The sequence below is a fragment of the Phoxinus phoxinus genome (assembly GCF_949152265.1).
Source record: "Phoxinus phoxinus genome assembly, chromosome: 2".
Lineage (NCBI taxonomy): Eukaryota > Metazoa > Chordata > Actinopteri > Cypriniformes > Leuciscidae > Phoxinus > Phoxinus phoxinus.
This window is the reverse complement of record NC_136877.1, coordinates 52,916,828-52,932,254: the sequence shown is the minus strand read 5'-3', so window position 1 is coordinate 52,932,254 and position 15,427 is coordinate 52,916,828. Positions and strand designations below refer to the sequence as shown.

Genomic DNA, 15,427 nt, shown 5'->3' with positions numbered 1-15,427 from the left:
GTCCTCATTCACACCTGGAGACAAAGACCTGCTAATGCTGCATACTAATGAGCCTTTCATTCAGGTGTCACTGAGCCACAAGATAGAATGCAAAGACAACACACACACATATATATATACATACACACACACACACACACATATATATATATATATATATATATATATATTACTACAGAATTGGTTCAGAGTTGGAAACATCTTGAAAAAAAGTGTATTTTTCCACAAACTGTGTATGCTTGCAAATTGTATAATATCCAAGGTAAACATTTCTAGTAATTGTGCAGTTAATTCTCATTCGTATTTTCAGAAAGTTTTGCAATATGTAGGCTATCCTCTCCCCAAATTTGTCACTAATAAAACACAAAAATAATTTAAAGAGAAAAGGCTTATATTGACCTTTTAAGATTTTGTTTGCACCTTGTAAATTAGGTTTTGATGTGGCAGTAAAAACTTTATAATCTATCCAAAACGGAATGTTGTCTTTCATATTTCATCTGTAACATATCGTCTTTTATAATATATATTAGGGCATAAATGTTAATTTGCAGTTTAATATGTTGCTTATACAAAGACATTTTATTTCAACGTATTTAGTCGATTTTTACTCATCTCAGTAGGCAATATAGATAGTTTGCTAAAAGCGAAATTCATTCACACACAGACACGCGTGAGCTGTAGTAAACAACATGTGTCGTTCATTCATTCAAACACAGAAACGCGATTCAAATTTAAACAGTCTTTTGCGGTTTACAGACACCATTTCATATCGCGATTAGAACAAAGCACTTACTGATCTGCAGCTGGATCCGGTGTTAGGCTACTCCAGCACGTTTGAGGCAAAATTCCCAGGATTATCACGATATTATTATTCCTCACAGCGAGTGTGTTTTCCAGCTGTTGTGCGCGTTGACTGGTTTGCATGTGTTGCCTTAAGCCTTTTTTATACTCGACGCGTCCACACGAGCGCGAGCCTCCGCTGACTGCGCGCGCTCCTCTCCAAGCGGTCGAGGCGTTTATACTTGACGTGCTCGCCGTTGTACTATTCTTTGAAACTACAGGGGGCGACTCGAGTAATTGTCCTCTCTAAACCATCAGGAATCGGTGAGAAGAAGAAATATAAACACGTGACAATGTTTATTTTAGTTACCACCACCAATACAAAAATAATCATGTAAAACCCAGTAAAAACCCTGAGATTTTTACTTGTGACATTAGAACAAAATATAGGCTATAGGCTAGCCTATATGGAAATACATGTAGCCTACGTATACAATAAAGTAACAATTTCTTAAATATTTTCTAATTTCACTAAACATTTAACTTTCGTGTAGGCTACATTGTATTAACCATGGACCTTTTATGTTCATTAAAAAGGCTTTTTATGCTATTGTATGCTCATTTTTTAAATGTAAGCAACTAATTTAGGGGTGCTGGTGTGATGAGAAATTCGTGCTCGGCCAGATTCGGCTCGAAGTCGTTCATCTTCGGATGCGGAGCCGCGCGCGATGTTACAAAATCTGCCGTGCACACCGCCAGGCGAAATGGGCCCTTGCGCACCCAACGCGCGCGACCGCCCACACCGCAATGACGTAATTTTTGCCGCGCACACTTCGCGCTCTTGCGGGCGCGTCGAGTATAAACAAGGCTTCAGATTATCTACATTTGAATAGCGCGCGCTCTCGATGGGCGTGTCACATTAGCAGAGTAATGAGATGCCAGAACGATAATGAGAACGGCTGATCTCTCGCTCTTTATATATAGATTACATAAACAGAGAATATGTATTTTAGTTTTGAATTAGATAATTTAAAACTACACACTTAAATGATTATAGAGATATATATCTCATGTCTGAGTGAATAGTATTCGCTGAGTTTTGTTTAAGTTTACAGACGTGTACCAGAAAAAAAGTTCACGGAGACGGAGAGGCATAAAGCACTCCCTGTTTACTTTCTGTATTTTACAAAAGCACAATGTTTTATTTCGATTGTAAGTGGACACATAAAAAAGTAGACATTTAACAGCTTATTTTTTCATATTTCTTGAAATTTGTTAGGCCATACGCGTTCGCCCGCGCGTTTGCCGACCCCAGAGGGTTAAACTAAGTTATGTTCCTGTTGAGGGGCAAACAGGAACAAAGACTAATCAGCTTTCTGCAAAAAAAACCTCAGTCATTTCACTACATGCAGATCTCTTGTGGAAGAGGGCACAGAATTCAGTGGTGATGAATATGCTTCTGCTATTGACAACCTGCTGGAGGAATTTGATCAGCGTTTTGCTGACTTCAAGTCACACCGTGACACTTTCCAGCCGTTCGCAGATCCCTTCTCAGCTGACGTGGAGACTGTCCCAAGTGTGTTGCAAATGGAGCTTATTGACTTGCAGTGCAACAGTGAGCTAAAAACTAAATTCAGAGAGGCACAGGGAAAAGCAGACAAGACTGGACAGTTTTTGAGAGAGTTACCTCCATGCTACCCAGAGCTGTCCAAAGTGTTCAGTCGGGTAATGTGCCTTTTTGGAAGCACATATCTGTGTGAGAAATTGTTCTCAACTATGAACTTCAATAAATGCAAGTACAGGTCCAGGCTTAGTGATGCCCATCTTGAAGCTGTACTCAGGGTTTCAACTGTGACCTCCATCAGGGCAAACGTGGCTCAGTTGTGTGAGCAGAAGCGCTGCCAGGTGTCAGGCAAGAAATAAAATAGTGTGCAAATGTATTCAGGGATTGCATGAGTTCACTGCAATGTTTTGACAAGTTATTTAAGTTAAAGTAAAGTAAGGAAAAAAGGTTGCACTAACTGTTAAAATTATATTATATATTGTTAAATATATGTTTAATATATTGATGTTTACATTTTTTCGTTAAGTATGACACAAATATGTTACATAATCTGAAGTAAATGAGAGCTAACATTTCAGCAAGTGAAGTAAATTTACAGAAAAATATTGCGCTTTCTTGTTGTGCTTGAATGTTAAAATGGCCCTCCTATGAACTTTCGTTCACAGCAGTGGCCCCCAGCCAATTTGAGTTTGAGACCCCTGCTTTAAGGTGAGTTTTATTTCAGTCTTAGCAGGAAAATCAAGTCTTACATGATCAAACCAACTGTATGAAATATGAGCCAGTTCAGGTGCACAGGTGACACGGGTGAGGAGGAAGAGGAACAGTAAGTTGTGACAGTGTTGTCAAGGCTGGCTGTGTCAGACTAGAGGGTTTTTCCCTTCGTCTGGAAACATTTCCTGTAATGTAGACAAAGTCCTGAGGCCAGAACCGGCAGGAAGACATGATGATGAAGCAGAATCAGTCTCTCACTGACCTTGATGTCACAGTCGAACATCTTACAGTATTTGAGTGTACGGTAACATGCTTTTCATTTAGAGCTTTATTTGACCCTTTCGCTTTTGCAGTTGGACTGCAGTATTTGTACAGTTTGCAAATGCTGAATATACAGACATTCAATAGGCCTACTATTCAATATTCAGTACAATACTACTGTATACTTACAGTGGATACAGTATATAATAGATTCATCTTACTCAGTTGCAATTACTATACTTTTTTCTGCAATTGCAAAAATGTATCACTGTATACAATATAATTTTTTTCTGTAACGTTTTCAATACAAACAAAAATTGTGTTCTCCATTTCATTCTCCATGAATGATCTGTAGTGTGTAAATTACAGTTTTTCTGAATTGCTGAAACACTTAATCCCATTCTCTGAACCAAATTCTCAATAGATTAAACCAATTTGTCGAATAAATCACTCTTTCTGTAAAACATTAAATTAGGTTTTATTAACAAAGTTAATAAACCTGGACTGTATATGTCTAGTGGTGATCCCATTCAGTCAATGTCGACTACGTCGAATGTGACAACTGAAAGGGAACGTCTCGTTGCGTATGTAACCCTCGTTCCCTGGAGGGAACGGAGATGTAGTCCCTTCGCCACTATTGTTGGACCACCGTTGACTCCGGTCGGCTCCTCAGCGAAAAATGAGCGTCTCCATTCCCTCCTTCAGGGAACGAGGGTTGCATAAGCAACTGAGACGTTCCACCAATCAACTATCAGTACCGATATATCGGAAAAAACTATCTGTCGACCTCTACTTGTAAGAGATTGAATTATAAAAATATGAGCTTTGTATCAAGCTACAACCCTCCTAAATGTTAATTATTGAAAAATATGTTATGTAAAATTCAGTAATGCATATGATAATTTATACATTATATAAAAAACATAGTTATAAACTTTTTATTTATTGTCATTGTGCTGATTGCAACAGAGTTGAGGCAAGATCTATGCCCAGTGGTCACGTTTATCAATAATTCAGATCAAAACAAAAGTGCCGGGGAATAACTAACGTAACGTAGACAAGAACGCACAAATTATAAACTGTGGACCATAAAAACACAGAGAAACCAAACAGCTAAACCAGGGGCCTGTACCATGAAGGTAGCTGAACAAACTCTGGGTTACAGGATTAGTTTTGAGTTGACAAAACCAAACCGATGCAGTCAAGCTTTATTGGTACCATGACGCAAGCTCATCAACTTTTTCTGTCAACTCGGGCTTTGATCTTAAGCTTGATCTTAAGCTAAAATCTTAAGATCTTAAGGAAGTGTTGAAGACACACTGTCTGTGTTCTGAGACAGTTGCTGAGGTGAATGCACTGGGCTTTTTATTAGGGCAAACATTTGAATATGTGGCATAAAACAGGGACTGGCCCTTACACATCTCTTTTATTGTAGGATTTTTCACAACCTGCCCCAGAAACTGAAGCCTCTACCTCAACATGCTTCAGAAGAAATGTGAACAATGTAAGGATATAAAACCCCAGACATAAATTACAGTCCTGTGTTTGTAGGCAGTCAAGGAACTTTTTGTGATTTGATTAGCCTCCAGAAAACTTGTAATGATCATGTTTATGGTGGAATTATGTTTCAGGCGGAAACCGACTCAGTCAGGACCCTTTACTAAAGGAGCCTATAGAGCTAGATCTTTATCGTGTTTAATACCCAATGTGATGCCGTCGGTAGAGTCGACCACGCGCTCAGGTGACTCGATAAGGGGGGCTTTAATGAATGCTGCGGCGGGGGCTGAGCGCCAGCCACCGGGGAAGCATTGACCGCTACATGAAAGACAGGTGACTCGTCCGCGGTATTTTGCACGGGGACATAAATAGCCATCTTCTCGGGATTCCCCAAGCTTCCGCTCTGCGAAACGTCTCCCGGGGGAGAGGTTTTGCTTATGACGCGGGTAATAGTGTAGGGAGGAAGAAAGCTCTTTTGCTGAGACATGTAATGCACTTTGTTTATTGAAACAGAACACAGCAGTTTCAAAATCAAGACATTCACGTCGAACTCTGGGCGGGAACACACCCTCTTCGCAGCGGGTCCGACGAAAACGTCCCGCGCTCTCTCCTCCCCGACACGCACATCAGGAACGCTGCTCTTTTTTGCCCGCCGGGCGCCCTTGGCAGCTAGAGGCCGGCTTCGCACCAAAGCGGGGCTTCCTGAACTGCCTCTGGCTCGCGACGCTCTGCCGTGCTCGGGGATGCGCGTCTGGTAGGTCCCGCCGGGCGCTGCGCAGAAGAAGATCTGGATCTCGCTGCAGGGGGGGCTTGAGACCGTTTCGGCAGTAGATGGGGCATCATCCTAGATTGCTTGACGGTCTCGGCGTACTTGTCAGATAGCGACTCCACCGCAACACCGAACAGGCCCGTTGGGCCGGATTAAGAGTTCAGAGGCCCCTGGGCACAATGACTTGTAGGACCCCCCCCCCTATTTTTTTTTTTCAGCTACAGTATGTGTATTTAACAGCATAAAAGAAAGTCATTAAATGATATGAAATATTTTGTTGTTTTATTAACAGGGATAGTTCTCCAAATTTTTTTAATTGTCATCATTTAGCCTACTCTCTCAAGCTGTTTCAAACCCGAATAAGTCTTCCTCTTCTGTTGAAAATAAAAGTTATTTGGAAAAATGTGGGTAACCAAACAGTTGATGTACCCCAGTGACTTCCATAATAGTTTTTTTCCTACTATGGTGACCAGCAACCGCCCGGAATCGCCCGGAACCGCTCCTCAAAATATCTTCTTTTGTGTTCAGCACAAGAAAGAAATGAATACATTTATGGAACAACATTAGAGTGAGTGTGTAAATAATTACATCATTTTTATTTTTGGGTAACTGTCCCTTTAAGGACAAGCGGCAGCATGTTTACTATTAGGGCTACTGTGTCTTTATACAGGTTTCTTGTATACAAACAATACCGGATGCGCGCGCATCCAAGAGGCAAGACCGCTATATGTTATGCCGAGTTCTGTAAAAGAACATTGTAATTAACGTAGATTTCGCATTGTTTGTAAATTCTTGTTGACTCAATAATAAACTGCAATTTCAGAGTTGGATCTGTTTGCTTGTGTTTCATTTGCATATTAATATAACATTATGTAAAACGTTAGTTAGTTGACTAGTATGAAATTGTCCAAGTAAGTTTGCGAATCATAAAAACCTGACATACTCTATTTATTTAGGTTAGTTTACAGCACAACAGCTCCGCGTCATCTCTGCTTCTGCTAGATATAGCCGTAAAGAGTGTTGCTTTCTGCCTCTTAGATGCGCGCGCATCTATGTGATGACGTTGCACAGAAACCCGTGTTTAAGATCTGCCCGCGACGAGTCTAACACATTTGACAATCAGATTTTTTTCTTATTTTTTTCTACTGTTCTTTCACTTTAGACATAACCAACTTTGTTTATGTAAACCTTGTGTGTATTTGACAGTATTAGAGCAATAAGACTCGAAAGATAACTTAGTCCAGTAACCATGTTAGACAGGCTTATTGCATATGTGCGCGTCGGGTGTATTGCGCTCAGAAAAGCGCCCGTTAGAACAGCGCATCAGCAGCGAATGACATATTTAACCGGCAAGGCTTTAAAGCACATGCAAATGATTAATTTTGATGAACTACAGTGTCCCGTTCCTCTGCATTTGATGTGGATATACGTCGCGCTGTACAGTATGTTGAGACGGAGGCGCCAGAACTGCAAACTGATAGAATGTACGATCGATATTTCTTCAAAAGCAGATCGTGGAGACATTTTAATCGTCCACGATCAAAAACCCCTAATCTAACATAATATTTGACGGTGCCCAGGGCCCCTTAGATGTCCTGGGCCCCTGGGCAAGTGCCCAGTTGCCCTAATGGTTAATCCGGCCCATGAATATAGCCCATATTCACTGTTTAAACCGCAACAAAAATACATAGTCCCATTTGTTCATTCTAGTTTTACTTGAACAAATACTTCAAAAAATTACATATTGTTTCAAACTAACAAACTAATTCTTAATTCCATACATGCATGTACGTTCAGCTTAAATGTTCAGACAGACCCACCCTTTTTTTTACCAGTTTATATGTCAAAACACAAGACCAGTTCTAACGGGGGTGCACAACTGGTTTGCTCTCAAGTTAGTGCTCGTTCATTCTCAAGTTAATTTGGGTAAATACATTTTTGATTTTGATCCAAAAATCTAGTGACGGAAGTTCTTATGTACTAAAAAAACAAAACATATACTTATTACAGTTTTTCTCGATTGCTTAAACACATTCCTTGAAACTATGCCTCGTATTCTCAAACCAGTAAACACAAATCCATAGCGTCTCACCCAGTTCCCCAAACATCATATTTGCAGGTCAAAATGAAGCTCTTACACTCAAAACCATTCACTCTTGCTGAAAAAACAAACTTTACCCTCAGACAGGACACACAAGCCATCACAACACACACACTACACCATAGTCTTACACACTGGTGCAATACATTCAAAACAACATTTTCAAAACCGGTAAGATATGTTGCTTGTGTTCTCATCCGAACTGATTGAATTTCATCCGAGACTGCTTGTCTTCTTGCCCTTACCCTTCCTCCTCCTATCCCTCCTCTTTCTTCATGTCTTTCTGGATCCATTGTTCCAAAACTCAATAAACTGATCCGGGCCCTTTTATCTATCTATTGAAGGATCTGATTGATGTTAAATTTTGACTCTCAGTGTTTTCACCTGGGCAACTGTGTGCTAACTGAGCTGAAGCTGCGCTGACTTGAGTGAACAATACTGAATACTAGTGCTTTCTAAATGACCACATGGTGTAGGCAATGAGAAATGAAGGGATTTGTGTTTATAGTTTAGTGAAATGAGTGTGCTTTTTTATTAACGGCATTATGGTTTTGAAATTTTAGTTCAAAAGCCTGGTTATAGTGTTTAAGCAATCGAGAAAAACTGTAAGTTTTTTATCCGAACTGGTGCTGGTTGTTGTGCCAGAGGTGTTTTACCAGTCTTTCAATGGTCAACTGCTAAAGTTGTTTTATTTTTCATGTTTATGAGTGTACATCCTGTTTTTGAGGCAAACGTCAAATGTTATAACAAATAGTTTTGAAAGACTATTTTAAAAGAGTCTTTAAAAGAGCTAACCTGATCTGCATCACGGAGACTTGGCTGACGGAGGCGATTGACAACATACACTTGGACGGATACTCAGTAATCCGTCTGGACCGCGACAGTGCCAAGTCAACCAAAACCTTCGGAGGAGGACTGTGTATGTTTGTTAGTAGCAGGTGGGCGAATAATATTACGGTACGTGAAACACATTGCTCTGCTCACTATGAACTATTGACTGTGTCTTTTAGGCCATATTATTTGCCTCGTGAATTTGGACAAATAACAATTATTTTAGTTTATGTGCCTGGACCAAACTTTGCTCTTGCTGCCGAATGCATAGCTGCTAGTTACAACAGAGCGCTTTGCAACTCTGCCGATGACCCAGTCTTCTTGCTTGGAGATTTTAATAAATGCAATGTATCTTCACTGTTGCCAAATCTTGAGCAATATGTAACCTGTCCGACAAGACTGGTTAAGACTCTGGACAAATGTTTTGGTAATGTGGAAGGTGCATATGTGCCAAGGTTACATCAATTCAATTCAATTCAATTCAAAGAGTTTATTGTCATATGCACAGACAGAAAACATAGTTTCCCTGCACAATGAAATGCTTACTTTGCCGTTCCACACCAAATGTCATCCAATAAATACAATATCATACAACAAAAATACACAAAATGAACAGTAAAAGCAATGAAGGCAATAATGTTAAGTGCATTTCTTAATAAGAGCAATAAAAAGATAAAAATTTAAAATGAGGTGGTGCAGTTCTATATAAAATAATAGTTTCAACATACTCCTATCAGCTGTTTAGGAGTCTGATGGCAGAGGGGAAAAAAGAGTTCTTAAATCTGGAAGTCCTGCATTTCACACTTCTGTACCTCCGTCCTGAGGGTAGAAGTGTGAGCAGTTCGTGCTGGGGGTGGGAGGGGTCTTTGAGGATGGAAGCAGCTCTTCTGCGGACTCTGCAGTGGTAGATGCTCTGCAGAGAGGGTAGTGGAGTCCTGGTGATCTTCTGTGCAGTCTTCACCACTCTCTGCAGGCGTTTGCGGTCCATAGCAGTAGTGCTACCGTACCACACAGTGATGCAGTTCGTCATGACACTCTCAATAACGCAGCTGTAGAAGTTTTTGAGGATCTTGGGCGACATGCCAAACCTCCTCAGCCTCCTCAAAAAATACAGCTGCTGTTGGGCCTTCTTGACCAGCTGCGTGATATGAGGTGTCCAAGTGAGGTCCTCACTGATGTGGACACCTAGATATTTAAAACTGCTCACCCTCTCCACTTTAAGCTCCCGGATGAACAGTGGCTGGTGTATTCTCCTCCCTTTTCTCATGTCCACTATCATTTCCTTCGTCTTGCCCGTGTTGAGGATGAGATTATTGTCTCCGCACCATGACACCAGACTAGCAACCTCCCTCCTGTAGGCTGCCTCGTCGCCGCCAGTGATACGTCCTATAACTGCGGTGTCGTCCGCAAACTTCAGGATAATGTTATCCTTGTGGGAGGCGACACAGTCGTATGTGAACAGAGTGTAGAGGATGGGGCTGAGTACACAACCCTGTGGAGTGCCAGTGTTTGTGATGATACTGGCTGAAGTCCTGTTACCAATCCTGACAGACTGAGGCCTGCCAGTCAGGAAGTCTTGGAGCCAGTCACAGAGTGTGGGGTGCAGTCCAAGTGTGGAAAGTTTGTGGGTGAGTTTATGGGGGATGACCGTGTTGAAGGCGGAGCTGTAGTCGATGAAAAGTATCCTTAGATATGAGTCCTTATTTTCCAGATGAGCGAGAGAATAATGGATGGCAGCAGCAATGGCATCCGAGGTGGACCTGTTGGGCCTGTAGGCATACTGCAGGGGGTCAAGAGTGTCTGGTATGTTGTTCTGGATGTGGGCCAGCACCACTCTCTCGAAACACTTCATGATGATCGGAGTGAGTGCCACTGGCCTGTAGTCATTCAGGCTAGTGGGTGTGCTCTTCTTAGGCAGTGGGACAATGATTGTGGTCTTAAAGCACGAAGGAACGACGCACTGGCTGAGGGAGAGATTGAAGATGGAGGCGAGCACATCAGCCAGCTCGTAGGCACATGCTCTGAGGGCCCGCCCAGGAATGTTGTCTGGTCCTGCTGTTTTGCGGGGTTTATCTTCCTCAGAGCTTTGTGTACCTGGATTGCTGAGACAGTTGGTGGAGGGGAGGGGGGTTGGGTGGTCCCGGTGTGCGTGGGCTCCCTTTTTGCAGTGTAGCTGGGGGCCTCAAAGCGGGAGTAAAATGTATTTAGGTCGTCCGGCAGGCTGTCTGTTAAAGTTGTTATTTGTGGTGACCCTGTAGTCAGTGATGTGCTGCAGGCCTTGCCACATCCGCCCCGAGTCAGCAGTGGAATAGAAGCTGTTCAGCTTCTCTCTGTACTGCCTCTTGGCCGCTATGATGGTTTTCCTCAGTCCGTACCTTGCAGCTTTATACTCCGTCTCATTGCCTGATCTAAATGCGAGAGATCGAGCACGCAGCATGTGACGTACTTGAGTATTTATCCAGGGCTTCTGGTTTGGAAACTTCTTAATTTTTATGGTGGGCACGATGTTATCAACACAAGTGCTGATGTACCCAGTCACATACTCAGCATAATCCTGTACACTGACGGCAGAGTCCTCCAGAGTGGCTGCAGCCTCAAACACATCCCAGTCTGTCAGGGCAAAACAGTCCTGCAAAATGCTTTCCGTCTCTGGGGTCCAGAGTTTAACCTGTTAAGTGACAGGGTGTATTTGCTTCAGTCTTTGTCTGTAAACAGGGTACAGGAACAAAGAGATATGGTCAGAGTGTCCAAAGTGGGGTCGGGGTGCAGCCCTGTATGCACCACGTATATTACTGTAAACATGATCGAGAGTGTTTTTATCACGGGTGGGAATGTCCACATGCTGATGGTATTTAGGGAATACAGTCCGTAAGCTGCACTGATTAAAATAGCCAGCAATAATAAAAACAGCATCAGGGTGAGCCGTTTCTACCTCTGGGACGCTCGGATCACAATGTTATTCATCTGTTATATAGGCAAAATATTGCCAGCTATTAAAGACAATTAAGCCTGAAGTTCAGCAGGTTCAAACATGGTCAAGAGACGCAACAGAAAAGCTAAGAGGCTGTTTTGAGTGCACTGAATGGGACTTATTTTTTAACGATGATGACTGTTGAATGATACAATAACCTGCTATGTAAATTTCTGTGTAAATTCAGTGGTTCAAACAAATAATATCAGAGTCTACCCAAATAATAAGCCATGGATTAACAAAGATTTGAAACATTACTTAAAAATGAAGAAAATTGCTTTCTTGCAGAATGATCAGCAGAAAGTAAAAGAGTTAAACAAAGCAGTAAAACGTAAGATAAAAGATGCACAGAATGAATATAAAGAGAAAACTAAACAGGGATCACTAAAAACAGGGAATGTAAGAAATGCATGGAAGGGTTTGAATACAATGATGGGTAGACAAAAGAAAAGAGTTCAACAATATGAAGAGCCTCATTGTTTTGCAAATAATCTTAATATTTTTTATTCAAGATTTGATAATGATTTTAATGATTTGACTGTTAGTAATGAATTAATGAGGACCATGACTCAATCACAGCCTATGACCATACAGGAGAGGGAGGTTGTCACAGTGCTTCGTAAAGTTAAACCGCATAAGGCATCTGGCCCAGATGGCCTGAAGGGGAAAGTCTTGAAAGAATGTGCAGCTCAACTTGGACATGTGCGTACAAGGTTGTTTCAAATCTTCCTGCACAATGGTTTTGTACCATTAGCTTGGAAAAATTCCATTGTCATCCCGGTGCCGAAAATACCTAATGCAAAATCTCTCAAAGACTTTCGCCCAATCACACTCACATCTATTCTCTGTAAATGTATGGAGCGCATAGTGTGTAAGGAACTGTTATCTCAAATCGAGACATCACTAGACCCCCTGCAATTTGCCTATCGGGCCAATAGGAGCACTGTGGATGCCTCTCTCACTCTTTTAAACAAGGTTCAAACTCATCTAGATAATTCAAATTCGAATACTCTTCATGGATTTCTCATCCGCTTTTAATACTGTCCGACCTTATCTTCTTTTAAAGCGCCTCTATGATTTAGGTGTTAGTAGTTGGATGATTTTATGGATTAAGGAGTTTTTAAAAGGCCGACCTCAGCGAGTCTGTATTAATAATAATGTCATGTCAGACTGTTTGGTTTTAGATACTGGGGTACCGCAGGGATGTGTACTGTCCCCAATACTTTTTTTCCGTATACATCAATGAATTGAAGTGCAATGATGATAACCTTACCCTTATAAAATATGCCGATGATATGGCATTGGTCTCCTGTCAGAAAGAAATTAACTACTCCTCATACTTTGAGTACATTGACAGTATTTATTTGTTGGTTTGAGAGTAGTTTTTTGCATCTTAATATTGAAAAGACAAAAGAGCTATGTCTGAGAAGTCATTTGAGAAGAGTAGATACCGCCTCTGAATATAAACCAGTTGTCATAAAGAAAAAAACTGTAGAGCAGGTCTCGAATTTTAAATACTTGGGTACAATTATTGATGAGAAACTTAATTTTGAAAGTAATGTAGAGTACATTCATTAAAAAGCACGACAACGCTTGGGTCTCCTCAGGAAACTGAGAAGTTTTAATATTAGCTCACAGACTCTAACCATGTTATATCAATCAATGATTGAGAGTATTCTCACAAATAATATTGTTTCATGGTATGGTAATCTAACATTTAAAACAAAAGAACAAACTCTCACAAATAATTAATCAAGCAAATAAGATTATTGGACACAAGCATCAGCCACTTCAGGGCTTGTTTGATCATTTTATGGAAAAAATGGCTATTGCGATATTTATAGATAATACACACCCTCTTTACTCTACTTTTGAATTGCTCCCATCTGGTCGTAGACTAAAAATTCCCTTGGCCAGAAGAAACGTCTATAAAAAATATTTTCTCCCAATGGCAGTGATTATCTTAAATCGTACAGTGTTTTAAGCTAAACAATAGCCTAGAACGGCTGGCAATATTATTATTATCTTTTTTTCTTTACCTTTAGTGTTTAATTCTGTATTTGTGTTGTTGATGTGTGATGTGTTTTTAAGCAGTAAGCTGATGTGAATGTATGTCGCAGTGTCCAGTGTCAAAGATACATTTCTGCTCTGTGAAAACGGACAATAAAGTTTAACAACAATAGTTAGTGTATGATTTGTATATAACATCATTTTTGAGATGAGCTGAGAGAAGTTCAGCACAAATTCTACAAAACAAATTCGAATTTATTTGCATGCTTATTCAATCATTTTAAGCTTTTAGCGTAATTTCTATTGGTTTTATAAAATTTGGAATGTTACGAAGTACATAACATTTTATCATGTTTATGGGTCATTTTTTATAACATTTTAAATAACAAAGCAAAATATGCACTCCTGTTTGAACCTGCAAAAAGGGCGAACTATACGGACACATGAAACTAGGACATTATTCTCCCCCGCAATTGAGCAATAATGTAAAGTTTATTTTTTTGTTTAACTACAACTCTTTTAAATGTGTTCATATAAAAAAAAACATTTGCAATTTAACTTATAGCCTATGTGATAATGATTTTACTTTTATAAGCATTTATACACACTGTTCAGGTAAAGGAGAGATCATCAACAAAAATTCATTTTTTCTGCATTACAAAAGACTTTGGACATGGTGGCGGTTTGTAACAGGCTCAAGGTGGTCTTCCAGCTCTAAACAGTCCGATTAAAATCTACCAGGTAATTTATAAAACGTTGCTTGAAAATGCATTGACCGAGCACAAGCACAGAGACTTAGAACAAGACCAGGGAACTGAGATTTTCCACTGTTTAGCCTGTTTGGTCACAGAAACCACAAACTGAATTTGCCACATACATTAGTTTCTTGTTGTGACCTGCAAGATATCCAAATGAAATGAGTGTTGCACAACCGAAATAATTACTTGTCACGTACATCAGGAGCCGCCGGCCCCTCTGGAGCTCTATATAAGCAGCAGCCCAATCCAACACATCTCAGATCCCTGACGTACCAGACGAGCTACTCTTCAGTTCTTCATGTGAGTATTTCAGTGAGCATTGAGGATGCAATCAATGTAGCCAGTGGCTTGACATTTTCAGGAGGTTAATACAGGACTAGTAATAAATTGAGAAACTTTTGTGTGCAAAAAACAAATTAAAATTTCTGTTAATCATGGAATACATTATTATTATTTTTCAGTAAAATTGTCTTTGAGTAAAAAATATCATTTTAGAATTCATGCACAAGAGACATTAATATAACTGATTTAAATCTTGTGTTAATTCTGATATTAATCTGATATTTACTTTTCAGATCTAATTTCTTCAAAGATGGCCTTGATTCTGTCTACAGTTGGTGGTTCAGGAGGTGCTCCTTTTTCATTTACTGGTGAAAGCAGTGGTGCCAGATTGTCGAAGATCAGTGTGTGGATGGGAGCATGGCAGATAAAGGCAGTCACTGTCTGGCTTACAGATGGGAGAACTGAAACCTTTGGAAAGCCAGCTGGAGAGCATTATGAACATGTGTTGAAACCCGGTGAGCGGTTCACCTCGCTGTCCCTGTATGACAACGGAGAAGGAACACGTCTTGGAGCCATCAAATTCACGACTGATCTGGGGAGTGGAGAGTTCTTTGCAAAGATGACAAACAGACCTTTACCAAGAGAATGTCGCATGGATCTCGGCTCTGGATCTTGTTTGGGAGTTGCAGGAAGATCTGGTTCTGACATTGACTGCATGGGATTCATGTTTCTCAAATAATACCAGATGATGATAATTCCAGACAGATCAGTTCAATCATTTCTAAACTGATTTTTAACTGATATGTTCATATTTTCTTTGACATGAATGAAATGTAACAGTTGTTTCTCTCATCTTATCAATAAAAGTTTCTTCTGCCTTTGTCTCGTTTGC

At 40.4% G+C, this 15,427-nt stretch overlaps 1 long non-coding RNA gene across 1 annotated transcript; it reads left to right on the top strand.

Annotated features, from left to right (window-relative positions):
- The first annotated feature begins 14,457 nt into the window (after positions 1 to 14,457).
- On the top strand, positions 14,458 to 15,413 carry LOC306993424. Its single transcript, XR_013796449.1, has 2 exons — positions 14,458 to 14,553; positions 14,829 to 15,413. It is a non-coding gene; the product is annotated as an uncharacterized lncRNA (long non-coding RNA).
- The last annotated feature ends 14 nt before the right edge of the window (positions 15,414 to 15,427 follow it).